The sequence below is a fragment of the Pecten maximus genome, chromosome 7, assembly GCF_902652985.1.
Source record: "Pecten maximus chromosome 7, xPecMax1.1, whole genome shotgun sequence".
In the NCBI taxonomy this organism is placed as follows: Eukaryota; Metazoa; Mollusca; class Bivalvia; order Pectinida; family Pectinidae; genus Pecten; species Pecten maximus.
The window spans coordinates 26082035-26100909 of NC_047021.1; the positions used below are offsets into that span (position 1 = coordinate 26082035).

The 18875-nt window shown below is 35.1% G+C and overlaps 1 protein-coding gene, 1 long non-coding RNA gene and 1 pseudogene across 24 annotated transcripts in view; 2 read left to right on the forward strand and 1 right to left on the reverse strand.

Annotated features, from left to right (window-relative positions):
* The first annotated feature begins 876 nt into the window (after positions 1-876).
* On the forward strand, positions 877-5303 carry LOC117330392. Of its 2 annotated transcripts, none has more exons than XR_004533331.1 (4): positions 877-1021; positions 1605-1740; positions 2073-2198; positions 2834-5303. It is a non-coding gene; the product is annotated as an uncharacterized LOC117330392 (long non-coding RNA). The 2 variants fall into 2 exon arrangements; XR_004533332.1 differs by having other exon boundaries at positions 2096-2198.
* A 434-nt stretch (positions 5304-5737) lies between these two features.
* On the reverse strand, positions 5738-11033 carry LOC117331147 (annotated as a pseudogene).
* Positions 11034-11274: 241 nt separating this feature from the next.
* The window catches only part of LOC117330390 (chromosomal protein D1-like), a 41579-nt gene continuing 33978 nt past the window's right edge, over positions 11275-18875 (forward strand). For 12 of the 22 annotated variants that reach the window (XM_033888649.1, XM_033888645.1, XM_033888647.1 and 9 more), the window contains exon 1: positions 13852-13974. The gene's annotated coding sequence lies outside the window, so the exon portion shown is untranslated. Of the gene's footprint in view, positions 11383-13851; positions 13975-18875 lie in introns of those variants that run through there. The other 10 variants (XM_033888650.1, XM_033888652.1, XM_033888651.1 and 7 more) reach the window with 3 other exon arrangements.

The following is an 18875-nucleotide window of genomic DNA, read 5'->3' on the forward strand; positions in this document are numbered from 1 at the left end:
ATGTAATTTGTAAAGTTAAATTATAATGAATTATGTTACATGTGGAGTAATTGAGAGATTATGTAAAGATAAGATTTGGCGTAAAACTGATTCTTTGATGTAAAGGTAAAAAATATAAGTCTTTGTAAGATTTGACAAGGATAATGCTACGTTTATTTGTAATATTTTAGTGTATTATGTTGTAAGTGTTATTTGTGTATATTTGTAGGGTGTATTCTGAATAACAGCACGACTGTCATTATGGATTGGAAAGTTGAATAAAAAGAAAAGAACCCTAAGACACGTTTTTGTCATCCTTAAAAATGAGTCTGCTACACATGTATGCATTGTTCTATGGGCCTTTAGTTCGTGAATATTTAGACATACATGTATAGTCTCTTATATATTCCCCAACTAAAGGAAAGTCCTATTAAACAGAGTTACAGAATACATGTATATCAAAGGTAAAAAAAAAAAATCTTAGTTAAGGAACGTATAATTTCAGGGCCCGAAAAGTGAAAACTCGCGCTTAATGTAATATCAAAAAGGAGTTGACCACACTCACTAACATATGGATATACAGCTTCTGTATCTATTTGGAAATAATTATAAGGTATCGGTGTTGTTTATCAGAATTGGCCTACAAACGCTTAATTTAGTCCACAAAATACAATGATACTGTACTGTATTATTATCATATAATTACTGTTTACAAATTTCATGCAGGTATATTGTATTAAGTTTAACCTTTGCCAGTCGTGTTTAATTATCTAATGTATAAAATGGTCTCTCGTTGCACGCTAGGGCCTATAAAAATCTGAAATCTAAAATCTGACATTCGAGAGATTCGGCTGCGATTCGCGCGACTTCCGGTTTTCAACTTCCGGGTACATCAGCGTCTGGCGTCTGTAGAAACGAATCGCAACATGGTTTACTGTTACGCATTTCGGTGTACTCACCGGACAGGAGGGAAACATACGTGTAGTTTGTTCAGATTCCCAACAGAAACAAAGGAACGAAAGATATGGATTGAAAGATGCAGGTGAATAATTAACTGAGTACAGTAGGCCTTATAGTAGGCCTATAAAATAAAATATAACAGTTAGGCCTACATGTATGCGATACCCTGTTACCTGTAACACACAGTCAATGTCGGGTCTGCCCAGCCCCTGTCTTAGACGGTAAGCACAGTTGCCATAAATCGCTTGTTATGGAGAGATTATAAGTATATTGAAGTGTAAAGGACGGGCAATATTAAATTTTGAATATATATATTACTAATCATCACGTGCCGACTGTGAAAGAGACGCATTCACTCTACTGTAACCCTAACTTAGCCTAAGCATGAACCCCTGCCTCATGTATGTAACCCCACTCTGGTATCTGCAAATATACACAGGGTCAGTCCAAATTGATTGATTGATTGATAATTGGGCTTTAACCTATCGGTCCAGAACATTTAACTTGTATCAACAATAGACAACATATTTGTCACTTTTGGCAGACAAATCTGTCAATCTTATTCATTGCATAAAACGTTCTTGATGAAAGATTGTTTGTGCAAAGCAAGCTATATATTATATTCATGCTGACTTTGTAGTGACGCTTCACTGCTTTTTCCCAAGGCGTGCTGACTATATAACCCCAATGACAGGATATGTGCAGCTGTCACTTTGAGGAAGGGAAAAAGGAATTTGGGCCAACTATATTCGTATACAGCAAAAATGTCAACTGTTTTCCAGATATTCCAACACCTAAAAGGTAAATTTGGTAGAATATATTAAGTTATTGGGCTCAGTGTCTAACTTTGTTCACATCTTGCATATTTTTTTTCATTTTGATGATACATAATTATATTGGAGACATTGTACATCACATGTCATTGAAACAATGCAAGACATGATATATAACCACATTTTGTACTGAATAATAAAAAAAAAAATCAAATATCTAAGAAACAATTGAGCTTGAAATGATTGTTCATTGCTGGTTGTGACTCTGGTGCAAGTATATCAATGCAATAGGTAGCAAATTAGAGAAAAAGTTCCAAAGATGGAAGAAGAAAATTCAGATGAAAATAATTTTTCCATCAGTAACCATCATCTTTACCATGTAGTGGCTGCCTCATCACTCGGATCATCCATATTATGTGCAACAAAATGAGGACCAGGATGAGGATGTTGCTGTGGTTGAAGATCCCTAAAAACTATCTAAATCAGGTAACAGATATTTCAGATATATAGGTACCAGTGATTGTCATCATATCCCCAACGATTAAATATAAAAATAAGGTACATGTATTGGCTATTTACGGAAGCGTATTAGGGCCACATTTAAACTTTTTTTAATTTTTAATTTCCACACTTTAATGTGTAAATTACGGTATACACTTTCATCTGTAAATTATACACTTTAATCTGTAAATTTTACACTTTACACTTACCATGCACGCATATTCTTTGTGTTCATCAAAAATATATTGAACTGCATTGATCACTTTGTAACTGTTAGAATCACTCTAGCTTTTTGATTTTAATTGATAATAAATCAATTTGTGTTCCTTTTTATGAGTTGCATAACAAGGATATGTAGTAATTATGACGACTTTGGATCCAAGTGGTGTTTCTTAAATGACCAATATCCCTACCAAAATGCTATATTATATTTATTCTGTATGTACATATGTATTTCATCATACACCCTAACATCTACTATTCTGCACAAAAAATTAATCTAAATTGCACAAAATCTCTCGCGGGGTTTCATGTGATTGGAGGAAGTCCTATTCTTTTTATTTAAAAAAAAAAATATTGTCGTGACATTATATCGATGTTGTTTATTGATTCTGTTTTAGATGCTGCTCAACACCTCATTTACAGCAGATGTATTCCAAGTTTTGGTGAACATGCTATACAGGTTATCACCATTCAATTACTATGCTGGATGGACAGTTACATGTTTCAGCCTAGAGGACCAGCTACTGATGACATTGATGAAATTACGTTTAAACTGCAAAGATATGGATTTGGCTGTTAGATTTGGGACAAGTAGGGCTACTGTATCTAATATAATAAACACCTATATTTCAGTGTTACACAAAATTTTGTGTGAGGGAGTGATGACAACCTTCGGTATTCCTAGCCAGCTTAAAGTGACAATTTAGTCAAGTTTGTTTACTTTTTTATCATTTCACGAAAGTGTACTTCAGTTCTCCTTATGAACTATCCTTGGTCATATATTGATACAAATTTATGTTTTCCATGCGTTTTTTAATTAATTGTAAGGCGGATCCTAATCGTATAACCATACGATTTATATGCAAATGAGCAAGTCGTCTCTAGTCTCTCTATACACTTTGTATACATGTGTACAAGCACAGCCCCGTCTCGTGACTGTAAACAACATTGGTTTGCATTTGAAGCTGTTAGCGGATATTTTAACAATAGGTTGCAGCTAGGTCTTGTACCAAACGTAGAAAGTGAATGGATAAACAAAATATATGGAGAATTACTGTTAGGTCATGAATATAACAAATGTGAGTTTTTCGAACGGTTGCGACAACAATGAAGAAGTTCATACAGTTGTGAGCGAGTTTGCCGAGACTTGACCTAGATCGACCTACGGAGTTATGTTGAGTGCGATATTTTTGTTCTGTACAACTTCCATTATCATAATTCCATTCGTACTTGTTATAAGTATTGTTCTGATTACATCCTGGATGGAATAAATCACATAGATGAGTGTTAGCGTTTGTTTGCATGTTGTAAGTCGAAATCCAAAGAAATAAGTATACATTGGATCTACCGTGTCGTCACTTACAATCAACTCTGTTCCCGCCAGAGGGCGGAACAAGTTGCACTATATTTGGAGCATAGCTATATTTGACGTGGTCTTTCCCAAAACTTAAACTGACAAAATGGACATTGGCTACGTAGCAGATAACTGTTGACCGCAGATTATATAGTCTGGGTATATGTTTTATTGATTCTGCTTGAATTATAAAAAGGATGCTTGACTAGATTGTCCCTTTAAATGCAAGGGGTCTATGCCCAAATCATTTGAAGATTTTACATCTGCTAGGATAACAATAATTGCAACATAAGTTGTTCAAGATGTTCCTTCTGACATGAACAGCCAGTCTCTAGCCTATAGTAGTTACAAGAGTAGGCATACAGTGAAAGCTGTCACATGTGTTGCCCCAAATGGAGCACTGGTTTATTGCTCGGACTTGTACCCTGGTTCTACATCTGATGCTGCAACAGTAGAACATTGCAAACTTTTAGACCAGCTTAAAGCAGGGGATATGATACTTGCAGACAAAGGTTTTAATATATTTGATAAACTTCCTGCTGGTGTGTCATTAAACATTCCACCTTTTCTTTCAACAAAAGGTCATTTAACAAAAGAAGAGGCTGAGCTTTGTTACAAAATTGGAAGGAGCAGAATTCATGCTGAAAGAGCCAATGAAAGAATAAAAAATTATGACATTTTGAATCATATACCAGCTCATAGGCATTTGTCTACACAAATATTTCAGCTATGTTGTTGTCTTATTAATCTTCAAGCACCTTTGTTAAAGGAAATTGCATATAAATATGAAATTTAGATTACAAGCGGTGATGGTTCTGATCTGCCTGCAATATCCTTGCCTTGTTCAGTTTTACAGTGCAAGCCCACTGAAGTATCATGCTGTAGGCAATAATTGTCTACTATTCTTTCTAACCATATTACCACGGATTGTCAAACAGGGCAAACAACAACTACTCTACTATTTTATTGTCTTCGGTATTTTACTATTTGTTTTAGTATGTAGTTCTGATCTACTTCTACCAACCTGGCCTTTTTCCAGTTTTATTGTGCAAGCACACTGAAATATCATGCTGCAGATAGAAAATAATCACTGCTCTATCCTTTTAACCACTTGCAGTGTTTAACAGATTTATAGTGATAGCTTTAATTACTGTACCATAGGGTTATGCTGCAGATCAGAACCAATATTTAACTCTATCATAATCATTACTGCTTTACTTTATCATTACTGCTTTACTTTTGCAGCATGAGGCGGTCGTTTCTATTTTACAACATATCCACTTATATATATTATTGTAACAAAAATGATATGTTACAAATATTTGTTACATTTATTTCCTTTTATTTGTAGGCACATAATGTAAAAAACAATATAGTGGTGAACATGTTTATGGATACAAACAATTATTCATTTTTTTTTCAATGTTACAAAATGTCTGCATTATCAATGGTCAATGTTTTGTTTCTGTTAGTAAATATGATTGTCAGCTTAAAATAAAATTGCCTGGAAATCATTTGATGTTTAGTGTCTCTGTCAATGTCAAGTACCATAATAACATTTTTTTATATAATAATTAAGTTAAGAATTTTGAATATTTAAATCTCGAGAATTATTCACTTGCATCAAGATGTAAAGTGGCCGCAGAAAACCACTGAGCATCCACAAGTAAACTAACAAACCTATTCTCATCATGTGTGATGATCACTTTATTTTCCTTTATGCATTGTATTGGTACATTAGTGTGAATATTAAACAATTTGGTTTCATTAAATGCAAATGATATCAGTAACAGAAAGGTCCTAAGATTGAATCACAGTTTGGCCACTCCTTTTTTCACTTTCTAGTTTCGAAAGTCAATGACGAATACAGTTTACAAATACTGTACATCCAATGCTGATACTGAAGGTACGATATATACTTTGAAGCAAGAAAAACGAAAATGATACATGTATTTGAAATTTTGTTTTTTGATTTATTCAAATGATGTAATAAATTTTGTTAAATAAAATTCCATCATTAATGAAATGTTAGATGCCCACAAGTTTTCTTTGACTATTCTAACTATTTTCAAATCTTTTGTTGTCCACACTGCCAGGTCACAACACTGAGTTCCAGTTAAGAAAAGCTGCCCCTGAATCTGGTGCCAGTAATCGTGGTTCTCCTTTAAGGTCATGTGTCCATCACTCGAAAGATCTGAAACAACAGAAGCTTTCATTACATGTTTCTGTTTAGGAAATGTCTTAAAATTTCCTATATACTATATACTAGTAAATTACAAACATTGGCTTCAGAGCAAATTTGATTCAATTTTGCTTTTGTCATGGACCAGTAATATTCACAAAAATATATCCCTTTGAAATATTTTTTGTACTTACCAAATGAATTGTCTGCAAAATATTTCTAATTAAAACTATTAACTTTAATCCTGACTAAAAGTAATGAAACATGTCATATCACAGATGTTGACATCAACAATTAGGAGAGTGAATAAAGCAAAGCCTGTCTAAAGATGACCCCATGTAAGAACTTATGTTTCTTCAATTGGTGTATGGGAACTGCCTACTTATTATAATTAAAATTACCTAGGAAAAAATCGTTTTTAGATGAACACGCTTCCGCAACTGTCATTTCCTTGGCAGAGAAAGGGCATTTCACCTCCAATATATCCGGTGACAATGCTGGCTGACCTCTATGTTGCAAGTGTACATTTACACCATTTGAAAATGTGCCCAGCAGAAAACCATCAGGGGAAGCTCCCAGTATGCCTGATTCATGAAGCCATATACCTGTAACATAAAAATCAGGAATTTTAGCAATAACATGTGTATTTATGAGCAATTATATTTCAAAGTTCATTCATTTATGAATTTGACATTTTATTTATTTATCAAATGTCAGATGTGCATAGATAAACTTTCACTGTATCAACCCAGAGACTTAAATAAATATAAATAAGTACTTAATGGTTATTTATATCTCCGATCAACCTTAATGCAGTGAGGTGCACATGTATGTATATTGTTCAATAATTATCAGCAGAAGAATTCATTAAGTCCAGTGCAAACCACACTGTTGTCATGAGATAAAACCAAATTCCATACAAATGTGTGAATGATGGACTGAAATGCAGTTCATATCATACAGATGAAAAACATGCAAATGTAAAACAAAGTGTCATGATGAATTTAGTCTTAATGTTGAGTCCTGTCTATAAATGACATTGAAATATCATAATTTGGTCCTACACTGCCCTGGAGGTTGTGTGTGTGTGTGTGTGCGAGACCATAAACTTGCCTGTCTCTATCACAGTAATCCCCCTGCTTTGCAGTATGCACTAATCCCATTTTTCTCGTTCGTTATCCCCCACTGGATAGGGGCCCTCTTTTCTAGCACTAATCAGCCGTTTCTTCAACGAAGAAGTCAATCTATACAAGTAAAAAGTGAAAACAAATACAAACTGTTGACAAAGCAATATCTCTGTACATGTATTATGTACTTATTATACATGGATTTACTCATGTTTAACACATGGGATTGGGGTTGACTTTATTTGGTACACAAATTACACAATTTAGCTGCTGCCCCCCTTTTATTAAATACAGTACATGATAGATGTTATAATGACCTCAATAATCTCCATGATGATGAGAGGAAAATGATTCAGCATTTTACCTATTGCGTTTTGCAGCACTTATTATCTGTCCAAAGTTGGACGCTGTAAATCTCAACTTTCTCACAGCTGCCCAGATAGAATTCTCTCTCTACCCTGTAGTGGCAAATGCAATTTCAATAATCTTTTCTGGCGCAGTTAATAGCTGACGGCGAAGCCATGTGGTTCTATCCGTGATGCCAAATACTCTGGACTTATTAATAGGTCCTCAATGAGAGGTGCAGGAATTCCCTGGGCTGTTGGCTCCTTTGAGAGGATCCAATGTAATGCTAAATAAAGAAACAAATATTTGCTTAAAGCGATGGCACAGTAGACCAAATTACAATGTAAAGGTAGATAATCCTTTAACATGCTGAAGTATACTGCACATTATTATCTATAATTAACCACTGTACTCTAATAATAATTATGGGAACTCATGGTTGATGCATGTATCATACACCCTAACAACTAATTAACATAATTAGTATGACTTTCAAAAACAGGTTCTCTATGATAATCGGACATATTTTTTTCAGTTATTGTATTAGACATAAGTGTTCTAAGTTTTGCTAGAGATCTACTAATTACTTTTAGCAAAGAAGCTCACATGAGTAACATACAGAAGATAACAAATCATAATTCTTTAAATTAAAATGAAATGAAAAAGCATGCAAGAAAATGTGTTTATTGGTAAATTAATAAAATTCCCAATATATATACAATTGCATTCATGTACATAATAAAGAGTAAAAAACCAACACTATCAACTAAAATATTCTTGTTTCCTTCAAAATGTAAATATTTAGAGACTATTTATTTTTTTAAGTATTTATAAATCTTTTAATTCTTTCTGTTTTTTAAGGTCTTTGGTATCATGTCTGTGAATGAATCAGGAAACAGAAATATTTTCAACTTCCTTGAACAACACTTGAAAAGTAATGAACTATGTAACAATTGCAAGCCAACTGGAACAATTTGGCAACCTGTAAAGCATCCCAACTGTCCTAGCTGCTTGTATAGAAAAGACTTGTCATCATCTGTTACATCCCTCCTAAGTGCTCTAACAATGGTATATATACATGTACAGTATTAATATGACAATGACAATAATATGGATCAACTCTGCAATCAAAATATAGCTATTGTGACAGTAAAAAAGATAGTAAGCTGTTATGATTTTCAAGACGTCTTATTATTTTGTGTATCGCAAAACAATTTTTTTTTTACATATTTACATACCTGTATCCATTTTGTTTTGGGGGATATAATTCTGACATTGTTACAGTAACTTTTGGTGGTGCAGACTTTGGATGCTTCAGCCAACTACATTTAACATCAGTCTTGCTTGCTCGCTTAAGCTTGTATCTGAAAAAAAATAACAATACATGTAATATATTACAGAAAGTGTGTGTTTGTGTGAATTTTTCTGTCTAATATATCATTAGACATATCTAGTCTAGTATACATTCTTCAATTGTACTGGCAATGATTCATTGTTAGATTTATGTTCAAACTGGGTCATGGGGTATAATATTATATGCTTATAATTATCATTAAATACAACTAGACTGGTAACACTATCTAGGCTGATACAGGGCTTTAAATAAGCAGGCTTATTACCTATTCGCTGTTACCTTAATTTTTCCTGCTAAAAATATAAACATTAACTTTAGAAATTTTAATAACTAAGAATATATCATTATGCATGGTTGATATGCATTCATAAACATCAAACCCAGTGAAAAATAAAAGAGATGGAAAAACACACACACACAAGAAACACTTTTAGACTGGCTGATAAAACCAAGTAAGGGGGAAGTTATGACATATGATACTAGTGTAGCGGAACTGGACCGGGTCGATCATCAACGACCAGGTAGCTCAATCGGTAGAGCATCCGGCTAGTGTTCGGAGGTCCCGGGTTCGAACCCCGGTCTGGCCGTGCATTTTTCCACTCCTATTACATTTGGTGCCCGTGACCAAACCTTGTTTCAAGTGAGGTGAATACTTGACAAGGGGATACCCGAACCTGGGTTGCGAGTTGTGAAGTCTTCTGGGTCGAAGACTTAAAAAAATAGGAGGGAAGAGTGTAGCGGAACTGGACCGGGTCGATTATCGACGACCAGGTAGCTCAATCGGTAGAGCATCCGGCTAGTGTTCGGAGGTCCCGGGTTCAAACCCCATTTGTACTGTCCCATTGGGCACTCACAGGTTGAACTTCACCACACCATTATCTTCGAGAAATATAATATCAATGTTTACGTTAAATGGTCTAAATTACTACTTTTAATAAACCATATTGTAATTTGTAAAAGGAAAGTTTTGCATCGATCATTATGTTTGCATCTAGTCAGAAAAATGAAATGGACAATTAAACAACATGCACATAAATAATAACAACAGACAACATGTGGTAAAAATTATTATTAAAAAATAATGGTAATAATTACTGGTTATGTAGTTGATTGGGTCAATACTAGATACAATGTATGTATATTCAAGTGGCTGATTTGGTAATGCTGGTATATTTGGAAGGTGGGGCCAAATTTAATGCATAAACCTTGGGTGAAAATTAAATATACAACCCAAGGTTTAACTGTACTAGCTACTGTAGTCTGCCTTTGCTATATTATACTAGTCTGATTTTCCTCTTACCCTCTACCCCACAGAGACTTGGCACAAATTTCCATTTTCCAACCAATCGTACGCGTCTGTACTCTGTTAGTTCAAACATCCTAACAGGAGGCTGTCTGTCTCTGAATGCGATAAGCAGTTTCGGCGGTAGCTAGGATATACACATTATATACAGGCCTCGCCGTTGGTTAGAAATTCGTACCAAGTCCTTGTGCTACTGCTATCTAACAGGTCGGGGAAACCCCGAGATCGGCGTATAATACCTCGATCGGCCTATTATACGCCGATTGAGGTATGGATTTGTTACTAAAAATGGCTCAAATCAATTTAAACTCATCTTTTTAAAAATTTCTATCAAAGTCGCATTTATTTATGACAATTTATTTATGGCGTATAATAGGCCGATCGAGGTATTATACGCCGACCTCGTGGTTTCCCCGACCTGTCTAATCCTTTACCTATATGAGGTCTTATTTCACCTGATTGCATTAGTGAATATGTTACACAACGCAATGTCAAAAGTTTCTCGTCGTGTTAAACCTCTACCATTGTTGGAGTACCCATATATATATAAATATATAGAGACCGTTGCTTGAAATTCGTGTCAAGTCCCTGTGCTCTATCCCAACCTGACGTGAAGTCGAAGAAAATGCAAACGAAATGTCATCCGGTAAACCCTGGAAAATTCCCGAATAATGAATTCAATACCACTCTCACTCCTTTATTTCTACGATTTATGATTGAAAGCGTAACAAATATAACGTTACGTTAACTTATAATTACCTGCACTTTGTACGACGTGTCCCTCACGGAGGCTTGGACCTTTGCACCAATAACTAGCATTTCGTCCATGACGAATCGCAAAACCCGTCCACTCTCAACCGCTGCCTCGCTTTTCCTTGTTAAAGTCGTCTGCCCGTCAACATACTTAGACCAGTATAAAATAGATAGTGCCATGACGGCTTAACTCGGACTGCCATCAACCGAATCAACCCGATGGGAATGTACCCGGAAGTAGCGTATTCACGCAGATTCTCGTAGGTAACGTGCATTCGGAACACCTCGGCCGATTCTATACGGTCATGTTAGCAACGTTCGCAGACGGAGGCGAGGTGTTCCGATTGCTAGATGACCGTAGAGAATCGGCCGAGGTGTTCCGAATGTTACGACCCCTCATAAAACAGTTTCCCGCGCGTTATAGGCCTAGGTATAATCCGCTAGGGGTCGCGGCAGCTACTAGAGGCATATCAACACAGCAGATCGGCGTGGTTCTAAGTCTTTGTTCTCGCCCAGACGATTGAAAGAGGTAAATTAATGCATAGCATTAGAGACTTAGGATTTTGATATTAATGAAAAATTTTCTAGATAATTTGAAGATTTATTTCAAATTTATTGATGAGGTTTTATACCGATAGATCTCTAACAGTTCAGTCTGTGGCGTGGGACTGGGAGTACATTAATCCGAAGGGTTCCGATGTTAATATCGCGCCTCAAGCTGCCTTATTCCAATTATATACATCGATTAAAAGGTAAGATATTATTTTATTAGCTTACATACATATTTTACTCACTGGTCACCGTTCACTATATATATCCGTCAACATAGTTTGAAAATGGCCGCCATCGTCAGGACACAAGATCTCGCGAGATTTCATGTAAACAGATCGGGCAAAAGTCCCTTGTGACGAGATTTGGGTCACGTGATTAGCTATGGTGGTAGCTTTGAAGTTCTCTGAAAACGATATGGCAAAGTATGCGGACGGATATATTTAGTGAACAATGACCAGTGAGTTATATATGTATGTAATACATGTATGTAAGCTAATAAAATTGTATCTTACCTTTTAATTGATGTATACCTGTGTATTTGCGGGGAGACTATATGTATACAATGTAGTAAGAGAATAAGACCAACTACGTCATAGATATATGACGTCATAGTACACTGAACAATTATAACGTCATTTGGCGTACATTTACAATATACTCGGGCCACGCGAATGCAATTTAAATAAATTGATTATATATGTACAAAGATATAAAATTACCATTACAATTATCTGACTTGAATATATAAAATGAATAATTCTGAATTATTTACTGTATTTAAATATTATGAAGTATGCACAAGTATTAAACAGTCTCTAATGGAAATTTATATATGATTGAACAAATTAACGTTTTGTCCACTCCTTGATCTTGTCCATGGCTGCAGTCTTTGCTTTACGAGGAACCTGGATGTCTTCCTGACTCTTCCTGTGATCATCATCATCTGTGTTGATTTCTAATGGAAACAACTTAGTTATTGGTCTTGTCGTGGTTCCATTCTTGGTTCTTAGGTAGCAGTGTACAGTAAAAATGCCAAATTCTGAAAAATATGGCACACGCTTTAGATATGTAAACATTGCCAGTTAACCTTACATATAACCTCTAATAAAGTATATATATTTGAAATCTGTACAACATTTGCAATTTTAATAGAGCTCTGAAGGATAAGTAAACTGATATTTTCTGTGATTTTTAGAGCTGTGAATACCATGGTAACAGCTTAAAAAATTCTCAAAAATTGCAAAATATTATGATATTTGACCCAAAATGGCACAATTCTCTACACAATTTTTTTTCTGAAACCTATTTAAAATTAAATATCTCTATCCCAAAGACAGAATTAATCTTGTTTGGACATATGTTGTAAATTAAGTTTTTCCGCTATCTTACCTTTTCTGTGGGCTTCCATTTTGCGCTGTAGGCGAAACTAAATTTCCTGTGTAAACACACGTTCGGAAGATCCGGATATTTAAAATCCGGAACCAATTTATTGACTTTTGTTTTAATAAATGTGAAGCCTGTATGTACTACTTCATACTGGATATACCAATTATAGTGTACATTTATTTTTTCATTTTTTATACATATCATAATACAGGAGTTATTTGCTTAACAAAAAAATTGCCCATGGCCAGGCTGTCTTACTGTGGTGTGCTACCTTATACATCACTTTTGTTAATTCTAATTTTACTAAAAAAACCCATGAATGTCTAGAATATGTTCCGACGAACAAAATGACATATCGGGTTAGTGTGTATCTTTAATAGTCACCGAGTATTGCTGATTTCCCTGAGAGGTGTATTTTGACAACTTTTTCTCCCAATCCAGTAATAAGGGGAGGTAATTTTAAAGATGAAAACTCCCATAATTCTGTATATCTCTTGAATAAAGTTGTGTTTTGAGTTGAATGTGGTACTTTGAGTCTCTGTGCATGTAATCAAGCAAAAAATACTATACAACTATCAATTTAGCTTTATAGACTTGTTATCATGACGTCATCCGACGTTTACGATTGAAGCGTACAATATAACGTTACGTTAACTTATATTACCGCACTTTGTACGACGTGTCCCTCACGGAGGCTTGGACCTTTGCACAATAACTAGCATTTCGTCCATGACGATCGCAAAACCCGTCCACTCTCAACCGCTGCCTCGCTTTCCTTGTTAAAGTCGTATGCCCGTCAACATACTTAGACCAGTATAAAATAGATAGTGCCATGACGGCTTAACTCGGACTGCCATCAACCGAATCAACCCGATGGGAATGTACCCGGAAGTAGCGTATTCACGCAGATTCTCGTAGGTAACGTGCATTCGGAACACCTCGGCCGATTCTATACGGTCATGTTAGCAACGTTCGCAGACGGAGGCGAGGTGTTCCGATTGCTAGATGACCGTAGAGAATCGGCCGAGGTGTTCCGAATGTTACGACCCCTCATAAAACAGTTTCCCGCGCGTTATAGGCCTAGGTATAATCCGCTAGGGGTCGCGGCAGCTACTAGAGGCATATCAACACAGCAGATCGGCGTGGTTCTAAGTCTTTGTTCTCGCCCAGACGATTGAAAGAGGTAAATTAATGCATAGCATTAGAGACTTAGGATTTTGATATTAATGAAAAATTTTCTAGATAATTTGAAGATTTATTTCAAATTTATTGATGAGGTTTTATACCGATAGATCTCTAACAGTTCAGTCTGTGGCGTGGGACTGGGAGTACATTAATCCGAAGGGTTCCGATGTTAATATCGCGCCTCAAGCTGCCTTATTCCAATTATATACATCGATTAAAAGGTAAGATATTATTTTATTAGCTTACATACATATTTTACTCACTGGTCACCGTTCACTATATATATCCGTCAACATAGTTTGAAAATGGCCGCCATCGTCAGGACACAAGATCTCGCGAGATTTCATGTAAACAGATCGGGCAAAAGTCCCTTGTGACGAGATTTGGGTCACGTGATTAGCTATGGTGGTAGCTTTGAAGTTCTCTGAAAACGATATGGCAAAGTATGCGGACGGATATATTTAGTGAACAATGACCAGTGAGTTATATATGTATGTAATACATGTATGTAAGCTAATAAAATTGTATCTTACCTTTTAATTGATGTATACCTGTGTATTTGCGGGGAGACTATATGTATACAATGTAGTAAGAGAATAAGACCAACTACGTCATAGATATATGACGTCATAGTACACTGAACAATTATAACGTCATTTGGCGTACATTTACAATATACTCGGGCCACGCGAATGCAATTTAAATAAATTGATTATATATGTACAAAGATATAAAATTACCATTACAATTATCTGACTTGAATATATAAAATGAATAATTCTGAATTATTTACTGTATTTAAATATTATGAAATATGCACAAGTATTAAACAGTCTCTAATGGAAATTTATATATGATTGAACAAATTAACGTTTTGTCCACTCCTTGATCTTGTCCATGGCTGCAGTCTTTGCTTTACGAGGAACCTGGATGTCTTCCTGACTCTTCCTGTGATCATCATCATCTGTGTTGATTTCTAATGGAAACAACTTAGTTATTGGTCTTGTCGTGGTTCCATTCTTGGTTCTTACTGTCACTGATCTGATAAAACCATCTCCACCGACAGCAAGTTTCTCTATAAGGCCAAGGAAAAAAAATGTTGTGTTTCCCCTTTCGTCTCTCAAAAAATTTAGGGTAGGTAGGTAGGGATTTTTTTTTTTTTTTATCTTTTTTTTTTAAATAAATAATCAAATGTTCATATTTGAATATTTATATATGCTGTATATATCATTTCAATATCATTATATTTCAGTGTTTGATCATTCTTCTACCTAACTTCATTTTGAAATGCAATGTATTGGGAGATGAAAATGATATTAAAAGTATATCAAACTTTATTTGCAGTGTTTGTTATCTCTTTTCAGATAATCTCAAATAGGAGCATCATATTAATAGTCAGAACAGTAAAACCATGTCATTATAAACGAAGTTTATTGAGAGTTTCCACTCTTCGATTTTTTTCCGTATGGACGATAACATGGAGGCTGTTCATGTTCGAGACATTCTAGACACACGGGCAGAACAGTTTTATATTGTTTCTTTAATTCCTGATCAACCTCCCTCCCCAATATAACACAATCACCTTTTACAATTTTTTCGTGATATCTATAAAATATATCTCCACATAGCGTTGTATGCGGCAGTGATGTCATAATTCGCTTTTCGTCCATGTGTTTACATTTTTTTATCGTCAGTGCCAAAACAGACGACGGCGTGCAAAAAGCCGCCATGTTTTTTGAACATCGAGGTCATCAATACGCGTCATCAGTAACTATGACGTCATCAGATGGTATCTATGACGTCATAAATACTCAATGGTGTCATAATAAATAACCAAATTCCTTTCCAAACCTCAGCTTAGCAACACATGCAATATTCTAACTGATAAATCATGACATGACATCCAAGATTTCAAAATGTCATGCCTATGACATTACAGTCATCTGTTTCCACCCCGGTAATTCAGATATGTACCAATGATCATATGAAAGTGTCCGCTGATCCCATTTTATGCGGAAAATGCTATTTTTTCTGCTTTACCGAAGGAAGTGACAATAATTGACAATATTGTATCAACCGTACACTCCATCAATTGAAATTACATGCTTACCAATGTATAAATAAATTGAAAATAATGGTTTCACCAAATATTTCAAAAAATAACACTTACTGTAATAGTTTCCATGGATACGGGGTAATAAATCAGGTAAAACAAACCAGAATTCAGTCTATATGGTTTGTTAGATACCCAATAAGTTATTTTGGGTTTGTTATAAAACATAGAATATCTTTTCAATTTACACTGACTCATTAACATTATGCTTAATTAACCCACCCTTAAAAAGGGTAAATATGCGAGTTACCTCCCTTGATTCCTCTAATATGACAAGCCAGATAATAAACAAGTTTTAAATTGTTTTTATGCATTTTTCAGCAATAATGAACTAAAATGAAGCTTAATCAAGCATAATTAAGCACAATTTCCAAAAAATTACATTTTTCAGCCCTTATAAGGTAGCAGTGTACAGTAAAAATGCCAAATTCTGAAAAATATGGCACACGCTTTAGATATGTAAACATTGCCAGTTAACCTTACATATAACCTCTAATAAAGTATATATATTTGAAATCTGTACAACATTTGCAATTTTAATAGAGCTCTGAAGGATAAGTAAACTGATATTTTCTGTGATTTTTAGAGCTGTGAATACCATGGTAACAGCTTAAAAAATTCTCAAAAATTGCAAAATATTATGATATTTGACCCAAAATGGCACAATTCTCTACACAATTTTTTTTCTGAAACCTATTTAAAATTAAATATCTCTATCCCAAAGACAGAATTAATCTTGTTTGGACATATGTTGTAAATTAAGTTTTTCCGCTATCTTACCTTTTCTGTGGGCTTCCATTTTGCGCTGTAGGCGAAACTAAATTTCCTGTGTAAACACACGTTCGGAAGATCCGGATATTTAAAATCCGGAACCAATTTATTGACTTTTGTTTTAATAAATGTGAAGCCTGTATGTACTACTTCATACTGGATATACCAATTATAGTGTACATTTATTTTTTCATTTTTTATACATATCATAATACAGGAGTTATTTGCTTAACAAAAAAATTGCCCATGGCCAGGCTGTCTTACTGTGGTGTGCTACCTTACTGTCACTGATCTGATAAAACCATCTCCACCGACAGCAAGTTTCTCTATAATAGCTAAGGGCCATTGGTTCCTTGGTGAATCTTTATATACCAATACTACGTCACCAACCTTAAAGTGTTGTTTCTGGAATTACGTTCAATGATATTCTCGCAATGACGTAAGATATTCTCTTTTCCGCCTTGACCAAAAATGATCCAACAGTTGTATTTGCACTCTGTATAGTTTGTTTGCGTCTACTTGTGTCATTTGGGTAGTTCCAACATCCTCGTTGTAATTTCCAGTGTATGGCAATGATGAAAGTTTCCTTCCATGCAGTATTAAAATGGGACGGAGTGATTGGATCCTCGTCAAGCGGATCTGATGTTACATACGTCAATGGGAGATCGTTGAGGACTCTTTCTATGTCTACTATTACAGTTTCTAGTGTTGTTTTGCTCACTAGTGCGCATCCAAGTGTCTTCTAAAGGCAGTTTTTAGTCATGCCGATAGTTTTTAGCCATGCCGATTAACCGCTCCACCAACCTCCATACCAAGGTGCGCGTTTTGGAATGAATTTCCAAACAGTTCCTAATTGACCGAGTTTTTCGTGCAATTGAGATGACCTTGATAATCATTCTATTTCTTTAGAAGCAGCAACGAAAGTAGTACCATTGTCCGATATCATTATTTTGGCTAATGATCTTCTGCTTGAAAATCGACGGAAGATGAGAATGAAACTATCCTCCGATAAATTGTCAACTAATTCAAGATGAACTGCCCTAGTATTCGCACACGTGAACAAGCATAAATACACCTTTCTCACGTTATTATTGTGTCTAACATAAAGTGCTCCAGTGAAATCCACACCGGTAACTGTGAATGGGGCTGACTGTAATACTCTATCCTTCAGTAATGGTGGAGTTTCGGGACAAATCAGACATTTGTGTAGAATAGATTTCACTCTTTGTCGTATGGCTGGAATCCAAAACGTTTGACGTAACAGTGTAACTGTGTTGCTGATTCCAGAGTGATTCCAGAGTGATATTGGTTAATGTGTCAGATTGGGGGGAAATGCAGTAAATGTTGGTTCAAACGCCGACCTGAGGGTAGGATGGAAAAATTTCTCATTTTCTGTATGTAAGAAGTTCTGACGTATCTACGTAGTAAGATCGTCAGAAAATTCGGACTAGGAGTACATGTGTTAGGGACTTCAGTTAAAAATTTAAAAAATAAAAAAAAATATATATGAAAACAAACCACTTATATAGATTAAGAAAGTCATGAATCCAAAATCAACAATAAACATTTTCTTGGATTGTTTGACTGTAGATTAAGTACAATTTGCAATTTAATCAATGTGCTATTAACTGGGTCATGATCAACAAGAGGGATAACTCAAATAAAATGAGAAGCTTTCATGTGTATTAACGCAAGGGAAATAACTCCTACAGTATAGTCTGTTTCTCTGGTGCTGAACAAATAAATTCAAAACTGTTTTTATCGTTACTTCTGTGTAAAAATTACGATCAATACAGTACATGAGGCAGCATTATATGATCAAGTATGTTTGTATGTCATGAGTTGTTGGTTATAAATACTTTATGCCAATTAACAACAAAAACGTAGATGTAAATACATTTTTCTGGAAAAGGCTATACCACGAAGGGAGGTAACACTTTGTGTGATTTTATGAGAAAAAATAATCACCTTTTTCCGCTCGCATTTAGAAGCTTGAAAAATTCAGTTAAAATACC